This window comes from Piliocolobus tephrosceles, chromosome 6, assembly GCF_002776525.5.
Source record: "Piliocolobus tephrosceles isolate RC106 chromosome 6, ASM277652v3, whole genome shotgun sequence".
Classification (NCBI taxonomy): domain Eukaryota; kingdom Metazoa; phylum Chordata; class Mammalia; order Primates; family Cercopithecidae; genus Piliocolobus; species Piliocolobus tephrosceles.
Window position 1 is genome coordinate 42302706 of NC_045439.1, and position 5354 is coordinate 42308059.

At 41.4% G+C, this 5354-nt stretch overlaps 1 protein-coding gene across 2 annotated transcripts in view; it reads left to right on the forward strand.

The window, feature by feature from the left end:
• Positions 1 to 243: 243 nt before the first annotated feature.
• The window catches only part of ESR2 (estrogen receptor 2), a 70611-nt gene continuing 65500 nt past the window's right edge, over positions 244 to 5354 (forward strand). For both annotated transcript variants that reach the window (XM_023232132.2, XM_023232127.3), the window contains exon 1: positions 244 to 618. The gene's annotated coding sequence lies outside the window, so the exon portion shown is untranslated. The remainder of the gene's footprint in view (positions 619 to 5354) is intronic.

Genomic DNA, 5354 nt, shown 5'->3' on the forward strand with positions numbered 1-5354 from the left:
CTGGCTGGTCGGCATCCCGCAGGACTTGGTTGGAAATGCATGTTCTCAGGCCCTACTACAGACCTCTTAAATCTGAGACTGGGGCTGCGGGGAGCGCCATCTGTGCGCCACTATCCTTGGGGGTGGGCCAGGAGGCGGCTCGAGGGTGCTCCCACTTTGGGGTCACGCGCGGCGCCGGGCGCTCCTGAGACCGCCGGGCTCGGTGGTCACGTGGGCTCAGGCACTACTCCCCTCTACCCTCCTCTCGGTCCTTAAAAGGAAGAAGGGGCTTATCGTTTAGTCGCTTGTGATCTTTTCAGTTTCTCCAGCTGCTGGCTTTTTGGACACCCACTCCCCCGCCCGGAGACAGTTGCAAGCGCAGTGGCTGGGAGAAATAACTGCCTCTTGAAACTTGCAGGGCAGAGAGCAGGCGGCGAGCGCTGGGCCGGGGAGGGACCACTCGAGCTGCGACGGGCTCCGGGGCTGCGGGGCAGGGCTGGCGCCCGGAGCCTGGGCTGCAGGAGCTGCGCTAGCTTTTCTCAACAGGTGGCCGCGGGGCGCGCGCCAGGAGCCCCCTAATGCTGGAAAAGCACGTGTCCGCATTTTAGAGAAGGCAAGGCCCGTGTGTTTATCTGCAAGGTAAGCACCCTTTCGCTCGAGATGTCATTTAATTGTCTCATTTTGTTTGAAATCCTGCGGTGAGAAACCAGTCATGTTGAGAACAATAAAAGACCAAAAAACGGTCACCAAAACCAACTGTCTTGAAAGCTACTGGAAAGATGGAAAATGTATGCTTTGATTAAATGTCTTCATTCAAGATACCGGCAAGTTAACTTATTTAGTTTGTGCTGTGAGCTCTGGGTTGCTTGTGCTAATATGAATGTCTGAAAAACTTTTTTTTCCTATGGTTTTCCTCGATGGATTTCCCCACTGTGGGTGAAATGACAGTGGAGTTGAACACACTTTCTGATTGAAGTTAGAGGGCCTGGGAAGATGTACAGGTCTCAGGCAGATGATAGGGGTTTTAAAATGTATTAATTGGCATTCCTTAGCCATATCAGCAAGCTGCGTTCCTCCTTTCCTGGGCAGACCAAGCTAAGCTCTATCTGGTCTCCTTTATTTGCTGAAGAGGAGTCCAACAACTGCCTTCTAGCACCCTGCGTGTTATTCTTCTGGGAAGGATAATATTAAGTCAAGTGAATGTCATATTTGTGAAAAAAAACTTTGAGTGGACTTCTATTTAGGAAAATAAGGTTGATTTAATTTTACTTGCTGTTTAAAAAGCAGGATTGTGTTTGGGTGTGGTAGGCAACATTTTGAAGGAAAGAGTTTGCCTTATTTTGTTTTATTTCTAGTATTTACATGAGCATTCCATTAGAAAGTTTTACTTTTGCTCTAAGTTTCGTGACTCAGTGTCTTGTGAGGGTAAAGATGTTTGTCATTTAAAAAGTGAACATGTGAAAGGAAAGACTTTTCTGAGAGTGTTGTAAAAAGCAAATGTAATGTGACTATGAAAAGAACATGAAACATCTTTGACTCCTATTTTTTCTGAAGAAAATGTATTTTGACATGAGTTCTAGAAGGAAACTAAGTTATCTGTTTATCAATAGGCATTAGAGTATACACCTTAGGATTGCATTTTACGTTCAAGCAATTTTTTAGATGAATTTCTGAAACGTTCTCATTTTAAAAGCCATCAGACACTTGTTAACACTGAAGTCTTGCTCAAGACATAGAAGTCTCTGAAATCAATTAACATGTTTAGGACACATTTTGTAGTGTTCTAAGGGATGTGAATAAATCTAATCACAGTTTGCATTTCTCAGAATGTATTTATAATTCAGAAAAGGTAAAATTTAGTAGCAAATTCAACTCATAACCATATAATTAACATTTAATAGATATTGAGATGCTCACTTCTAAGAATAAGACAATGAGATTTTCTTTAAGTGTGTATTGAACACATAATGATTCAAAATTCATCTTGTGATAAGTTTAGGTGATGTTTTGAGTCATTTTATAGAATATAAATGTGGATAAAATATAAAATACTGAAGGCTGAACTTTAAGTGTTTAATGGTAAGTTTTTGATAATACATCTAGAACCCTTGAGAATTGTATGCTTGAGTGTTAGATGTCATAATTCATTGTCTAGCACATTGTTTTATATGTAATAGCACTTAAAAAAATTAGGCTACTACAGTATAATTTACATACAGTAAAATTTAGCCTCTGTAAGTGTACCTCTATGAATTCTGACAGATCCACAGTTATGTAACCAGCACCACAGACAAGACACAAGACAGTTCCATCACCCCAAAAGTCCCCTTTGTACCTCCACCTACCCCACTGCCCCTGAAAATGACTGATCAAAACTACATAATAAATCTGTAGTTTTGCTCTTTAGTATGTTTTTACTTAGACATATTTTCCTTCACTTTTTTTTTGAAAGAAAAACCTGTTTTTCCCTTTTTATAGGATGAGTCAGTTTGTGATATTTTGAATTCTAGTACCTTGGGATAAATCAAGGCAAAGACAACGCTACTTGCAAATGGGAAACTAGAGACTTGGACTAAGTGTTAAATTCATATAGGGCTAATAGATTTAGTTCTTAGCAGATTTAGATTCTATTGTGATTTAAGCCTTTGGTTATGGCATATATCATTAGTTATCCTGAATTGAAATACAAGGCCATTAAAAGTTATTTATATCATATTAGTAGAATGCATCATCCTGGTATAATCTTTGAATTTTGAAACTTCTATATCAAAAAAAAAAACTACTTTCATTATACCTGAGATTAAGAAAGCTACCTGAAATTGCATATTATTAAATAGTGAGAAGCAAAAGAGGGTTTGAAAATGACAAATTGAAGACATTTAAAATGCAGAGTGATTACAATTGCTGAAGGTAAAATATTTATCTTCGTAGGGGCTTAGGTCTGTACCCAACTTATTTGTAGATGTCAGGATTTTTAAATTTCTCTGCTCAAGTCTTAAAGTCTAGATTTTCCTGGCAGGTAGAGATGCAAAATCTTTTGTAAACTAATAGCTTTCACTGTATAATGCAGTATTCAATTCAGTATGCAGTTAGGAGCCTGTTATTGGTAGGTACTGCTAATATACGTATATAAAATTGATGTCTTTTTCCTTTTTCCTTTGTTCTATGAAAAACAGCCTGTATTTTAAATATGTAACTTACCTTGCATACCCAGTTACAGTGGTAGTAACTAGGATATGCAGAGTGGCAAGTTTATGAGGAACCAGCAAACTGGATAGTTGGCCTTCCTAGCTAGAATTATGATAGGTCTTGAAAATGAAGGGCATTTAGTGGAGAATCTTTGCGTGGGTGTACTTGAGAGAGGACAGGAGAGTTAGGGTGACCTGGAAAGATAGATTGCTGGACTTGTATGTTTCCTCAAAGCTAGACTGCAGCATTTTGTTAGTAAATTGTTGTGTGTTCTACTGTCAAACCCAGGCCTGGAAGGGGAGTTGAGAGCATCCAACCTAACTTCTGGATTGGCCGTGTCATCTTGAATCTCTTCACTCAGAATTCTCTCTAACCCTGTCCCAAATGAATATTTGAATTTGGTCCAGTTCCTACAGAGCATGGTCTGTGGCTGTTGTTGGTATTAGGCAAGAGCAGAGACTTGCTGTTGAGAGAGAAGACACTAAAGAAGACTGATGAACTCTCTCCCACCCCTGCCTTTGAGGCTTGGTCCTCTTGCCTTATTCAAGCCCTCAAAACTCTATTTCCTATTCAACTAAATAAGCGCCAATTGGTTACTAGGAGAATTAGCTTTTCCTCATTTTGGAAGGAAGCAGGGTTTCCTGATGTACATGTTCTTAAGAATTACATGCAAATCAGTTGTTAATGATGAATTCTATGGTGATTTTGGAGTGTTTTATCTTCCTAATATTAAATTAATTGAGGGCCTTAATATTTTGTTTTGAAAGAATATATTTAAAAAGGCTGGGTGTGGTGGCTCACGCCTGTAATCTCAGCACTTTGGGAGGCCTAGGTGGCCAGGAGTTTGAGATCAGCCTGGCCAAATAATGAAACCCTGTCTATTAAGAATACAAAAAATTAGCTGGCCATGGTGGTTCATGCCAAAATCCCAGCTACTCAGGAAGCTGAGGCATGAGAATTGCTTGAACCTGGGAGGCAGAGGTTACAGTGAGCCGAGATCATGCCACTGCATTCCAGCCTGGGCAACAAAGCAAGACTCTATCTCTAAATAAATAATAAATAAATAAATAGAATACATTTAAAGATAATCATTGGCCAGGTGTGGTGGCTCATGCCTGTGATCTCAGCACTTTGGGAGGCCAAGGTGGGAGGATTGCTTGAGGCCAGGAGTTCGAGACCAATCTGGGCAACACAGTGAGACACTATCTGTACAAAAATTTAAAAATTAACTGGGCATGATGGTGCATGCCTTTAGTCCCAGCTACCTGGGGGGTTGAGTTTGGAGGATCCCTTGAGCCCAGGAGGTCAAGGCTGCAGTGGGCCATGATCTTACCACTACACTTCAGCCTGGGTTACAGAGCAAGACCGTGTTTCAAAAAAAAAGAAAGCGAATAATTGTCAAACAGCTGCTTAGGCACATCAAGGATGCTTGCTGCTTAAGAAATCTTTTAAAATCTTTTCCATGAAATTCCTTCTAGTTGCTGCTTTGTGAGTGTGAACTTTTTACTTCTGCAGGGCACACAAATGTGGGGCATTTGAACTGAATGCTTGGGAAAGTGTGATGGGCAGGTGGAAGAAGAATAGGGATGAGCTGTCTAAGTCCTCCTGGTCTGCAAGCTTGAGAATATGGCATCAGGAATATGTGGCATTTTGTCCACACACACAGTGTTGGCAGGCTACCAGCAGCCCAGCTATCTGGACTAGGGGTGATGGATTTCTGTAGAACAGAAGTCAAAAAGTAAAATTAGGAGGCAAAAATCTTCAGGGTGGCCATAAAGACATTGCAACTTGTCTGGAAATTCCAACCAACACTGTATGTGTATCCAATGACATACCAATAGACTGGCTTCATCTTCTTGGATGTGTAATAATACCTTACAGAATCATTTCTTTTCTTTCTTTCTTTTTTTTTTTTTTGAGACGGAATCTTGCTCTGTCCCCCTGGCTGGAGTGCAGTGGTGCGATCTCGGCTCACTGCAAGCTCCGCCTCCCGGGTTCCTGCCATTCTCCTGCCTCAGCCTCCCAAGTAGCTGGGACTACAGGCGCCTGCCACGGCGCCCGGCTAATTTTTTGTATTTTTAGTAGAGACGGGGTTTCACTGTGGTCTCAATCTCCTGACCTTGTGATCCGCCCGCCTCGGCCTCCCAAAGTGCTGGGATTACAGGCGTGAGCCACCACGCCGGGCT